We start from the raw sequence: 13,735 nt of genomic DNA, 5'->3' as shown, positions 1-13,735 counted from the left end.
GCCCATGATGCACGAGACATGGGCATTTTTGCATTCTGCCCCATCGAAATGTGTCCGCTACGACTGGGATTTGATCCCGCAACCTTGTGCTTAGCAACACAAAATCATAGCTGCTAAGCCAATGCAGCAGGTTACAGGACCGATCGAAACGATAACATGACACAAATAGAGGAAACAGCAACAGAACAGCACTGCATATGTTGAAAAGTGCAACAGCATGTGCCAGGATTAAGCGATTAGCCGCCGGATGACACTTTCTTTTCGGTGAGCTAGCATCCCAATCACTTATTGAGATCAGTTTTTATTTTTTTTCCCCTTTTTTTTTCAGTTTCAGTTGTTATTTTGCATGTGGTATGTCCAGAGAGCAGGTGCGTGTCAGAGACGTCGCATCTTTGTGTTTCTGCAGTTTCGGATTGTGTGATTAGCACCAAATCTTGTGCTTTTGCGAGAGCCAAATGCGGTGAAGTAACACATTCCGTTGATCAATTTCCAAGGCGATAGCCACTGAATGCATATGGAGACGATGTCACTCTTGCACAAATCCAAGCAAACCTGACCAAGCGTAGTATGAAGCCGGGCAGTATCTGATATTTTTTTAATCCACGCTAAGCCTAATACATATTACGTTTTAGGCTGAACAACTTTTTCAGACTGTTCGATTTTTCAGACTATTTTTCGCTCCACACAAGATCCGGAACATCTGTCTGCGACTGTACCAGAAACAACTGGCCCACAGGCACAGGTCCTACACAATGCATAGGCAAATGAAACGAAGCTTCATTGGCTACAGATCGCTCGTATTCTCATGCCCAATCATTGCCGTATCGGCCGATATAAACCTTTCTGCATATAAGCAAAATCTCATCATCATCATCATCATCATCATCCTGGTTACGCCCACTGCAGGGCAAAGGCCTCTCCCATACTTCTCCAACAAACCCGGTCATGTACTAATTGTGGCCATGTCGTCCCTGCAAACTTCTTAATCTCATCTGCCCACCTAACTTTCTGTCGACCCCTGCTACGCTTCCCTTCCCTTGGAATCCAGTCCGTAACCCTTAAGAGGAAGCTTTAGCTCGGGCCCAACTCCGACGCAGCCTGTGCAAATACATGTAAAAATGCAAAAACGTTTTTCTGAGATAACCCCTGGACCGATTTTAACGAAATTTGTTGCATTTGAGAGAGCAAGTTAAATTCTAGTGACTGTTGGTCACGGAATTTCTATTTAGGTCCTGAATTTTGTTAAAAAGATTTTCAAAAATTCGAAAGTTTGAAAAAAAATAGAAGCACAAAGTTTACAGATTCATAGCTCTGCATAAAAAACAGATATCTCGGTTCTGTAAACGGGATCCATTAGATCATTGAAAGCGGACAAATTCGATACATCATTTTAAATCTTACGTGAATTTGTTATGTTGTTTACAAGGGTTCTGCAAAAGCTATATTTCCATATTACTAAATTTTTTGACATTCATGTGTAAAATATCAGTTTTGTCCGTTTTAGATGTACTATTATATGCAATTCACGGAATTGTATTATCAGTTTTCGTTGCTGAGTTACGGAGTTGTAAACTTGATAGTTTTGTTCTCTGAAGATTATCGATTTTTGCCAATTTTTAATAAAAAGTTGACAGCCTAAATCAAAAATCCGAAACCAACAGTCACTAGATCTTAAGTTTTTCTTTTAAATGCAACAGACCTTTTCAAATTTCGTGAGGTGGTTGATGAGAAAAACGAATTCTGCTTTTACGTGTATTTAGGTAGCAGCACCCGAGCTAAAGCTTCCTCTTAATGACCATCTGTTATCTTCCCTCCTCATTACATGTCCTGCCCATGCCCATTTCTTTATCTTGATTTCAAATGATGTCATTAACTCGTGTTTGTTCCCTCAACCAATCTGCTGTTTTCTTATCCCTTAACGTCACACCCATCATTCTTCTTTCCATAGCTCGTTGCGTCGTCCTCAATTTAAGTAGAACCCTTTTCGTAAGCCTCCAGGCTTCTGCCCCGTACGTGAGTACTGGTGAGACACAGCTGTTATAAACTTTTTTCTTGAGGGATAATGGCAACCTGCTGTTCATGATCTGGGAATGCCTGCCAAATGCACCCCAGCCCGTTCTTAATCTTCTGATTATTTCAGTCTCATGATCTGGATCCGCAGTCACTACCTGTCCTAAGTAGATGTATTCCCTTACCACTTCCAGTGCCTCACTAGCTATCGTAAGCTGCTGTTCCCTTCCAAGACTGTTAAACATCACTTTAGTTTTCTGCAGATTAATTTTTAGACCCACCCTTCTGCTTTGCCTCTCCAGGTCAGTGAGCGTGCATTGCAATTGGTACTTTGAGTTACTAAGCAAGGCAATATCATCAGCGAATAGCGGCCTGTCCGGAGCCAGAGATTCTTAGCACCCTCTGCTGCTTCGCAGGTCTGACCGCCGCGGTGGTCAGTTGTTTCGCAGCTGCTGGGGACTGAGGGCTGGGGTTTGGTTGTTGTGTTCATATAGGAGGTTGTGGCCAAGTACTGCACCAGGGTGGCCAATCCTGCTCTCGTGAGGGAGTGCGTAACCGGTTGTGGTCACCGGGATCAGGCCACACTCCAGGCCTGTTTATGCAATTTTATCAACACGCTTTTTTTTTGTCTGGTGGAAAATTCCGCGGCACCGGGATTCAAACCACGAACCTCTTGCACGTGAGGCGGGTGTTCTACCTCTACGCCACCGCTGCACAGCTCATACACAATGCGAATGACGCATGTGATGTAGGGCCTGGCATGCTTCTTTCCATGAGGACCTTGTCTCAGCAATGCCCTCGGCGTAGTCCTCCATGCCGCATCGGACAACTGTCAGAACGCTGCTCTTGGGTGGCAACGTGATGTGATCGCCAGCTACACTAAGTGTAATATCATAGTCGTTTTCATTACTCTTCACTGGCTTGCGTAGTAGTGAATCTGACACTACACTCTTACAGGTCGATGATGGCACCGCTCACTTGAAGGCAATCCATGCCGAGTACAAGGTCCTTCGAACATTCAGGGAGAATGACAAAGTCGTCAATGTATGTGAGGCCCCGAATTTTTAACTCGTGCCGTGCACTGCTCCACTGGAGTTTGAGGTGCGCTCATGCAGTAGAAATCCAAGTTCCAGCCTATTGTGTCGAAACTTTCTTTAGTATATGTATATGTTGTGGGGATCGCACGCGCATCCCGATATCTCCAGAGCGGCCACGTGGTTATCATGCGATAATCACGTGCTCGCACGTGGAGGGTAGAGGGGAGAGGGGAGAGGGCACCTTCGCCGCTCCCGCTGCTCTTCGCGCCTGGCCGCGACGCCGCAGCCCAAGGCACCCCGTTCCCTCCTTTCCCTTTCTTGGAACCGGGGAGACTCTCTCTCCGCCGCTCGGGGAGAAGCGCAATTCCCCTGATGCACCGTTGTCTTTCGGCTGAGGAGCGTGCGACAGGCCGCATCTCAATTCAGCCGCTGAGACCGCCGCACGCCGTCCCCCTGTTGCGCCCGGCCTTTGTGAGCAACTGACCGCCCCAGGGCCCGAGCGCGGATCCACTCTGGCTGAGCTGAACTCTTATCAGCCTTTTTTGTGGTTCCCACATTGTGCGGTATTTCGCCCCAGACGTGCGGAACGCTCCGCCGCTGTGGTTTTTGTGTTGTATTTGTATGAGTGGTTTGCTGTTGTTGTCCAGTTGGTATACTTGTTTGTTAACCCTTTGACGGTTTTCGCCGTACATGTACGGCGGCGGTTTTCTGTCCCGCAAGGTCTTCGCCGTACGGGTACGGTTTCGACCCTCCGTTTGAAATTACGCGCAATAATGACGATGCACGCTCACTGGGAGGTGCTGCCACTTCTTAGGACTTACAAGGAGTGTTTGAAATTTGTGCTACCTTCTTGGGGAGATAAACATAACTGACTTCTAGCTTCAGCGCGTCGTCGCGCAGACTGCGGCAACACCCCTTTTGCGGTTTCGGTTTCGCCGCGTGATCGCAACGGAGGCGCGCGAAACGTCATTTTTCTCTTTGTCGGCACTCTCTTGCAGATGCGGTGAAAGTTGATTTCTATCTTGATTGGCGCTGCTCTTAGCTTGTTTATAACCGCCGCTCGCGAGGTATTCTCGCTTTCAGCGGCAACGCGGTTTCGGTTCCGCCGCAACGGAGGCGCGCGAAACGCGATTTTTATCTTTGTCGGCACGCTATCGCAGGGGCGGCGGAAGTTGATTTCTATCTTGATTGGCACTGCTCTTAGCTCGTTTATCACCGCCGCTCATGAGGTATTCTCGCTCTCTGCGGCTGTGCGGAGACTCGTGTTTCAAGGATACCACACTCTGAAATACTATTGAACATTTTGCAGTTCTGAGTGATGCGGACACTAAAATACTGTTCCTAATTTTTTTTACTATTTATTCCCGACTTTATACATCTTGTACATTCAAGATCCGCAATAAAGTAATTTGACCACCTGGGAAAGTTTTCAAAATAATTCGACCCTCAAAGGGTTAAGGTGAATAAACACCTTAGGTCGAGACTCACCCTCTCCCCACTGGCCTGAACCTGCCGTGGTCGCAACTCACTGCAAATCGCGGGTTAGGGGTCACAGCTCTGACTGTTAGGGCTGCTGCGAAAGTGCTAGCAAGCGACTGCCGCTCCGCCGGCACTGTGCGATCCAGAGAAGAGTCAGGTGCGCACGCGCGAACTTGAGTAATACCCCTATAATGTATATGTATGTATATGTTTAGTATGGTATATTAATGCGGTGTATTCGGATTCATCTACGGTTACTGGTACGTTGCAAGATACTGACACTGAACTATACTGCTTTCTCTGCGTCTGAACTCCTCCATGTTGCCGTCGTCGTAGTGGAGGATCTTCTGCGTTCGCTACGTCAGCGACCTAACTCACTAGACTGTTTTCCCGGGTGGCAGGGCTGCGTAAGTGATGCCTGGTTGGGCTTGATGTGAAGAGGAAGACTTGTTTCGAGCAGGTGACGATAACCGAGGTTCACAGAATCGTGGAGCAAATGAGGGCCTGGCATCTGCAAATTATGCTTTGACCTCTACGGGGCGTTCGCCATTACGAGGGCAAGGTGCGTTAAGCGGAAACCCATGCAGCTCCGCTCGACGGTAAGGGCACACCCTGTAGCGATGATTGGCTTCACCACAATGAAAACACAATGGCCTCCGGTCTGCTGTGTGCAAAAAGTCGCTCCTGTGGGGCAGTCATGTTTCAGCCATAAATGGCATGCTACGATGCCTTGCCAGTCACTTATTCATTGGAGTGCAGATCTTGTAAGTACGGGACGACACTCACACCATGGAGGATTGGGGACAATGAATCTGGCACGACTTCCACGTACGACACACGAGGCTGTGGCTGCCACACTTCGTACTGTGCTGTCTTGCTTTGCTATGGGACTTGGACAGCCTGCCTGATTTCCTCACGGACAACCTCAGCCAGAGAAAGTCAGGGTGCCGATATCGGAGTAACCTGAAGCTTTTGGAGCTCTTCTCCAACAACAAGCCTGATGAGCTCCCGCAAGGCAACAGTATTGTCCAAGGGTACAGCGAGAGAGTCACGCGATAGGGTAGAGACGTCTCAGTTATACAGTCCAACACGGATATATCGAACCCACATATATAGAATTATTGTCTGTATCGAACTCGCAAATTATCCCCTTGAAAATTCTGTGTTGAAGTATAGAAATTTGTACGTTTATATCAAACAAGGTTTTTACCCGCCATTGAATATATAGAACGCCGCGCGATCTCGGCACTCGCTGCACCCGCGAGCTCCGCGCCTCCCCCGAAAGGCTCCGAAAATGTGAGAGCGAGAGGGAGGGAGGCTCGGACTGTACTCCCGCTGCGCACGCTCTCCGACTTGCGGAACTGCCTTTTTTTTCTCTCTCTCTCCCAATGTCTCTCATCCTTCCCCCACGTAACCATAACGGTCGGCTCGGAAAAGGTAGCCAGGAACGAAGGCGCCGGCGGCCTCCTCTTTTTGCCTTTTTTTTCTTGTTGCTTTTTCCCGAGTTTTGCTCAGCCAACCACAGCTCATGCCTTTCGTACGTCGCTGTCGCCCTCGGAGGTGGCCATCGCGAGCGCTTTGTTGGCGGAGGCTGCGCACGTGAATTCTTGTGTTTTGTGCGCGTTCTTGTGTTTCGTGTTCATTATATTGTTTTGCGTGCGTCTCACGACACGTGTGACTGGATCGTGGTGAGCTGACGCGGAAGCAATGGCCGCAGCAAGCAGAAGCAACGTCAAGAAGCGCAAGAACCTGGACTTTGCGACAAAGCTGAAAGCCATTCAGTGTGTTGAGGCGGGCAAGAAAAGTGCGACGGTGGCAGACGACTTCGGGATTCCTCGGAGCACTCTAAGCACCTTGTTAAAAAACAAGGCGGACATAAAGTCGAAAGCGGCGGAGCAACGAACGTCGGGAGCTTGTCGTGTGCGCGCTCCTGCCCACGAGAAAGTTGAAAAGGCCCTCTATGCGTGGTTTTTAGAGGTGCGGGCTAAGAACATTCCGGTGGATGGCCCAGTGCTAATGGCTAAAGCTAAATGGTTTGCCGCTGCACTCGGTGATGACAACTTCGCCGACAACACAGGGTGGCTGCAGAGGTTTAAGAACCACCATAAGATAGTTGGCAAAACCATTTCTGGGGAAAGCGGAGCCGTCATCAGCCAGGATATCCAGCAGTGGATTTCGAAGGAATGGCCGGGAATTTGCGCGAAGTTTTCACCCGCGGAAATCTTCAACGCCGACGAGACCGGGTTGTTTTGGCAGATACTGCCCAGCAAGACACTCGACGTCCAGGGTAGCATGTGTCACAGGGGCAAGATGAGAAAAGTCCATGTGAGCGTTCTGCTCGCTGCAAACATGGATGGCTCTCAAACGCTCCAGCCCTTTGTGATCGGCAAAGCAAGGGCACCGCGCTGCTTCAAAAACTGTAAGCAGCTCCCCGTTCGCTACACCTTCAATAAGAAGGCGTGGATGACGCGTCAGCTGTTTACAGAATGGCTGCAAGCGTGGGACGCCGAACTGGGCAAGTCGGGGCGTCGCACTTGCCTTCTCGTCGATAATTGCTCAGCCCATCACATCACCTGCGAGCTCGAAAACATCGCGCTCAAGTTTCTGCCGGCGAACACGACAGCGAAGTTGCAGCCGCTTGACCAGGACATCATTAAGTCGTTCAAAGTCGGCTACAGGTGGCGACTCATTGATAGGCTTTTGGCGAACCTCCGCATAGGCACCGAGCTTAAGGTTGACCTGCTGGGGGCCATTCAAATGATGACGGGCGCCTGGAGAGACGTGAAGCAGGATACCGTGGCCACTGCTTCCGGAAGGCAGGCCTCGTGACGGTCAAACTTCCAGAAACCTGCGAAGACGGCGATGGCGACGAGTGCATGGATGTGCGTTTCGCAAGTTTTCGTCCCTTTTTCCGGCTGCCATTCCAGCCGAAGTGTCTGCTGACGATTTTGTGAACGTTGACAGCAATGTTCAGGCTGTTGCGAGCCTCGCCGACGAGGACATTGTAGCTGCAGTCGCAGGGACCCAGGCCGACAGCTCAAGTGGCGACGAAGATCATCCAGACAAGGGGGCAGCTACACACTCGTACTCCGCCGCTGAAGTGGCGGCTGCGTTCAGCTTGATTCGCGGTTGTTGCAACGACATGGAAAGAACCGGGCTTTCGCACCTGAACAGCCTCGATAAGATCGAGGTTGGCGTCTTTAATTTCATTGGCAAGACGAATAAGCAGACTAACATAAGCGATTTTTTTTCACGCAAATGAAGGATTACGTTGCGTCGTGTGTGCGGAAATAGTTGTCATTCTTGAATGCGCCGATCGGTAGGTCATCGTCCGCCACAGGTAGTCTCTGGGCCTGTTTTTTTTATATCGAATTTTTAATATATCGAATTATTTCGTGATCCTCTTTGAGTTCGATATATCCGTGTTCGACTGTACTGTCTTGTTCACTACTGCAGTGCATTTTCCATCAATGTGGCTTCCGCGAGAAACTCTAGAATGGTCTTTGGCGGGATGCATATCAGGCCACCGAATAGCTCTTGCTTGATGCTGCGCATCAAGTTTCTTTCTTCCAGCATGGACAGATCTGCGTGAAGGAAAAGTCAGCACATACCGTATTTACACACTTCTAAGCCGATCCATTTTTTAAAATTTGGAAATCAGGAGGCGCGGCGGAGGGGGGGGGGGGGGGGCGTCGACTTACAATCGAAACCAAACATGGCACCACCAAAAAAAGCTAGAGCAACGAGATATCAGGGGCGCTACAATGTAGTTTCAGTTTTATTTTCTCTCTATGGCCTTACCTGTAGTTTTCGCTATCCTGTGCGTTTGTTCGCTTTTCGGAAGCGTTTTTCAACATTTTTCAGAGTTTTACAGTGCGCACAACACTTATGGGGCGGTGTCGATAGTTGATGGAAGTGCCGCTGTTCCATTCATGGCGGCACTCTCCGAACGGCGGCGCTTGCAGGGAATATCGATAGTTCATGGAAGAGCAGATACAGCTCACGTTTCTCTTTCCCTGTAACGGGTTCGCTCATACAGCACATTTGCAGCAGCGTTCAAGAGGACTGCTGTCCTTTATGCCAAAGAAACAAATCACTGTGCAGCAAGCAGGTCCGCAAGTTGCAGCAGGTCCGCAAGTTTGATGTTTCTGAATGGGTGGTGCAAGAGTGGCGACTGCAGCGAAGCAAATATTTGACCTGTCACGGCAAGCGAAGAATTTCCCATGGGCCAAAATCTAAACGCTTGCAAGCTTGCGGCGAACGTCGATAAAATGTGTGATCTGTCCCTGCCAGTGGAAGTGCGACATGGTCATGAAACAAACCCGGATCTTTGCCTTTTAAGGACCTGTTCCACCGTGAGTATCCCCCGTATGCAGAAATGCAACTTAAGTCGAAGCACATGCTTGACTTGATTTAGATGACGCCTGGCGTTAACATGCCCATAGACGCTCACTGCGTTTCTTTCGGTGCGTTCCCCATAGGCGTCACTCGGATCAAGTCAAGCATGGGCGTCAACTTAAGTTGCATTTCTACATACGGGGGTATGAGTGGCTGGTAGCAGAAGACCGCAAACTTTGCCAACTGGACCTGTAAAAAGAGCCTCCCTGACAGCCACGTTTAGTTGAGTGCATTCGGCGTGGGCTGCTGTTCCACAAGACGTCGTTGTGCAGTCATTTGCCAAGTGTGGAATTTCGCAGGACAACGGCGCACTGTGGGACCGTAGCAGCGATGACGATGGCAGAACTAGTGAGAACAATGGCACAAGTGAAGACGAGTAGTCCAGTAACCATGCCAGCTACCAATAAATTTTTTTTATCGAATAAGCCCTAGAGTAGGTTTTTTTTTTCCCTGTCACACGCAATATGGGGGGGGGGGTCGACTTACATTCGAGTCGACTTACAATTGTGAAATACGGTATCTTCCACAAACATTGTAACGCTTCCATCCCGCCACTGTATCCTCGCCTGAATTGCAGATTCAGCTCGCTCCTTGCAATCGAGGCTTCCATGTGTGCTTTTAGCCGTCGTTGGAATTGATCCCATGACGCTAGGGCCGCCTGATGGTTCTCAAACCATGTGCATGCATATTCCTCAAGAGGAAAGTAGGCGCTGCGTAGCTTGCGCTCTCAAGTCCAGCTGTTGAATTCGGCATCACGCTCAGAGTGATTGAGCCAGTCTCCAGCACCCTCGAAAGCACCCCCAATGAAAGGATTCGGTGATTTGCTACTGGTTAAGGATGAGCTCGGTCAGTACAATTGAGGCAAAGAAAACTAACTGATGTACTCATCCTTCCCACATGGTTAGGCAGAGGTTGTGGGGCTTCGGGCTAACATGTCCAGACCTGGCTAGCTAAGGTCTATGGAGACACGTAGCTCGTCCCCACCCTTCAGCTCATGCAAAGGGGCACTGCACCGCGTTCGCTGACTCACTGGCAAGGCGTAGAGACGACTCCAGCCGTGGTACCAACGAATGGGGGTTTATTCCCTGTTATGTACAAAATGTGCGTACAACACAGGAATATGGCACTGGGGAGGCAGTCGCAGACTACGGGTGAAAGCTCCTGGGAAGTCTGCTCCGCCACACTGGCTCTTTCGAGCAGGTTCGCCACACATAAGTGGGCTGCCTTGCTCAGAGGGGCACGGGATCAAGTGTGTCCGCATGTCCGACAGCCAAGGGCACCTTAAGTCAATATGTCCGGGCGAAGGTGCCCACACACCTCTGATGCTGAAGGAAAGAGAAGCCAAAGAGAGGGCAAGAGGGGCCCGCTCCTCAGGCACTGTTCATACGCGCGGTGCACTGTTCATAGCGATCGTGCGCGGTGCATGGCGTAACGTGAGCCGCGTGCGCAAGCAGGAGGCTTTACGTCACACCGGCGCCAGCGGCTGCAGGGAATGTACACCATCGAAAATAAGGCTGGAATTGCGTGACCCCAGCGATCGTGCGGGCGAATGGCCCATGTCGCGCGTGAACAGGAGATAGGGGTCCAAAAAGGGTCCCCACACCCCCCCTCTCCTGAAGACTCGGACCGGCCCATAAGGGAGCCGAACGGTATCAATGGCAAAGCTGACATCTGACCTGTTTATCAAAGTCAAGAATCTCTGCAGGCAGGTCAGTGCCTCCGGCTTGCGGCGATAGGACGCCAGCGCCGTCGCCTGCTGGACAGCTGTCACGATGGTTGCCGCGAACACAGGATTCGTGGCGAGAGCGCCAACAATAGAACGCAACAGGGCAGGGTTGACGTCCGACTCCCCAGAGGCTGGCTCCGTCCTCCTGACATGAAGCCTATGCACCCTGCTGGAGTCATGGGAGAGGCACAGCCGCAGCACACCGCCGAAGGGTCAGGGGCCATGACTGCTCCACCCAAGGCCTCCACCATGGCTGATACCGTGCAGCCAGGGACGATGCGTGGGATCTCTCGCCCGTTCATGTCGTTCTCCACCTTTCTCTGTTCCTTCCACCATTTCATCGACATGAAGCAAAATGGCGCTTCGGAGCCGGATTGGAAGGCCCACGTAGCGACATGGCGGCATGAAGGCAAACGGGGACCTGGCTGTGGAGACGCAGGTAACGACCTAGATTGGACCACGGGTCGTGCTGTGGTCTCAGGAGCGAGTGCAACCGTAGTGGCTTCCCGGATGGCTTGTGACGGCTCCCGCGAGACCTGGACGAGTCGGTCGACGTCCTCGAGCCGTGTTGGGACGGGTTTGTTGTAGGCATCTGTGTTGCAGCAGCCTGATAATATTAACACATCAAGCAACTAAGTTCACACTCCGATGATAATAACAACATAACAAGAGCAAATTTTACAGTCTGATGACAATGCTCATACACAGAATACAAAGCTCATACTGCGTCCGTCAGCTTGCCAAATGACGTATCGCTCTGGCACATTCACCTTTGCAGGTGGCTGCCAGAGGGAAGGAGGACGTTCACGGAAAGGGGCATATTGGGCTTATGGTAGCCTCATGCGTCCCTCCGGCCAGAGCGCTGGAACGCTAACCATGCCTTTCATGTCATTCAAGCGCCAGTGGAGGTTAAAGTCCCCCGGGTGCGAGCAGTAAGGCAACGGCTAGGCCCGCTTTCGCAGCTCACACCGGCGGGCTCGCGGATCACTTAGATTTCCCACAGCCCTCAGAAGAAGCTGCGCACTATGAAAAAGAGTTTTATTCGGCTAATGAGTGCCCTTTTCCGCTTTAACGTGTGCGCTCACGCTATAGTCACACCTCTCCGCTTGCCAGCTCAGCGGGGAATAAGGTCCCTCTGCCTACCAGCGAGAAGCGGCGACTAAGAGCGTTTTCGCAAGTTATACCGGCGAGTGCGCGGAATGGGATCCGCCATCTTGCTCGCTTGCGCTTGCCGTGTCTCTTCCTCTTCCCAATCGCTGCTTCTGGCAACGAAAGGTTTGAGGTCAGAAACGTTCACTGGACCGCCGGATGGTCTACCATTTGAGTCCACCAGCTTATACACGAGAGATGATATTTTGGTCTCCACTCAGTATGGGCCTGACCATTTGGCCAACAGAGAGGCTGAAATGCCCTTTGTTGCATCACTCAGCACATGACTGTGCCTGAGGACAAGGTCCCCTAGTTGATAATGTACCTCTCTATGCAACCAGTCGTATTGTGCCTTCTGTCCAGCGCATGCTTTCACCAGGTTGGTGCGGGCATGAAAAAGGACCTCGCTCATCCTAGCACGCACTTGCATCGCGTAATGGGAGAGACCCGACGCAGCGGCGTGCGCCCCGCTGTGGTTCGCAGAACGCGATCCATAGGGTTTGGCAGCTCTCTCCAACAGTTGAGGAAAGAGGGCGTGTACCCAGACGAACGGATCACCGATGTGTGCAAAGAGAAATCTATCTCGTGGAGACAGGCATCCCAGTCCCTGTGTTGCTGGATAAAGGCCGCGAGCAAGGGCTTCACATTTCGGTTCATCTGCTCAGTGGGATTGGCCTGAGGGCGATAACTCGTTGTTTTGCGGTGCTTTATGCTAACAGCTGCACAAGCATCGACGAACACCTTGGCCATGAAATAGGACGTGTTGTCAGTGGTCAGCTCCACCGGAAAGCCAAAGCGGGTTAACACACAGAGCAACTTGCCCATATGATGCGTGCCGTTAGCTTCCGAAGGGGAAAAAGTTCCACCCACTTCATGAAATGATCTGTGACGGCCAGCAGGAATGTGTGACCTTGCCGGCTTCTTGGGAAAGGTTCCATAACGTCACAGGCCGCGATTTGCCAGGGTAACTGGCTCTCTATCGGCTACATGAGGCCAGGGGGTTTGCCACCACGGGGCTTCACACTTTGACACATGCAGCATGAGCGAGAATAATGAAGTACATCCCGCTTCATGCCTGCCCGTGTCGCAGAGCGGCACAACTTCAGATAAGTCTTACGGCCACTCGCGTGTCCGGCCAACCGCAAGTCATGGAAATAGTTCAAAGTGGCCCTCCGTAGACTGCCGGGAATCACCACCTTAAAGGACTCATGAGGAGCCTCTTCAGATGGAATATAGCGCAGGAGCACTCCATCAGCATCCAGCAGATACGGATCCAACATGCCTGGAGCAATACCAGCTGCGTCACACCCGGCACCAACAGCAATACCAGCTGTCAATCTGCAGCCATCAGCGTTGCCATCTCGCTCCCTTTCGGAGCTGTGCCCATTTTTGAGCTCTTCAGCGATTTGCTGACAAAATGGGTCATTCCGCTGAGCTCCTGTCTGCTGAATGCGATATCCATGGACGTTACAGGGTCCAGCAGGTACGCACTTTCATCTGGCGACGGCTACATATTGGCCGCATCGCCGCTTGTTTGTGCAATTGCAGACAAGGGCTCCAGCTTCGTTGAGTAGCGTTGTCGCGGAGGGGTGCCGGTCAAAAGTGTCCGGGTCTGAAACGGGGGCTAGCGACAGGGCGTTGGCCACCACGTTTGTGCTCCCCTTCTGACAGCGAACAACAAAGTTGTAGCGCTGTAACGTCAATGCCCAGCGTGCGAGGTGGCCTCAGGGCTCGCGCAAGCGCTTCAGCCAGGTGAGCACCATGTGATCCGTTGCAACAACAAAAGGCACTCCATCGACACAGTGATCAAACTTGCGCAGAGCGAACACTATCGCTAGACAGTCACGCTCCGTCACGGAATAGTTACGCTCTGCAAGCGTCAACGACCGGCTGGCAAAGGCCACTGGCCGAAGAACGCCCTCATGTTCTTGGAGCA

The 13,735-nt window shown here is 51.2% G+C and overlaps 1 protein-coding gene across 9 annotated transcripts in view; it reads right to left on the bottom strand.

The window, feature by feature from the left end:
- The window catches only part of tefu (Serine/threonine-protein kinase tefu), a 1,084,056-nt gene that overhangs the window by 751,480 nt on the left and 318,841 nt on the right, over positions 1-13,735 (bottom strand). The window lies entirely within an intron of this gene.

This window comes from Dermacentor albipictus, chromosome 5 (genome assembly GCF_038994185.2).
Source record: "Dermacentor albipictus isolate Rhodes 1998 colony chromosome 5, USDA_Dalb.pri_finalv2, whole genome shotgun sequence".
NCBI lineage: Eukaryota > Metazoa > Arthropoda > Arachnida > Ixodida > Ixodidae > Dermacentor > Dermacentor albipictus.
This window is presented reverse-complemented; position numbering and strand designations above follow the sequence as displayed.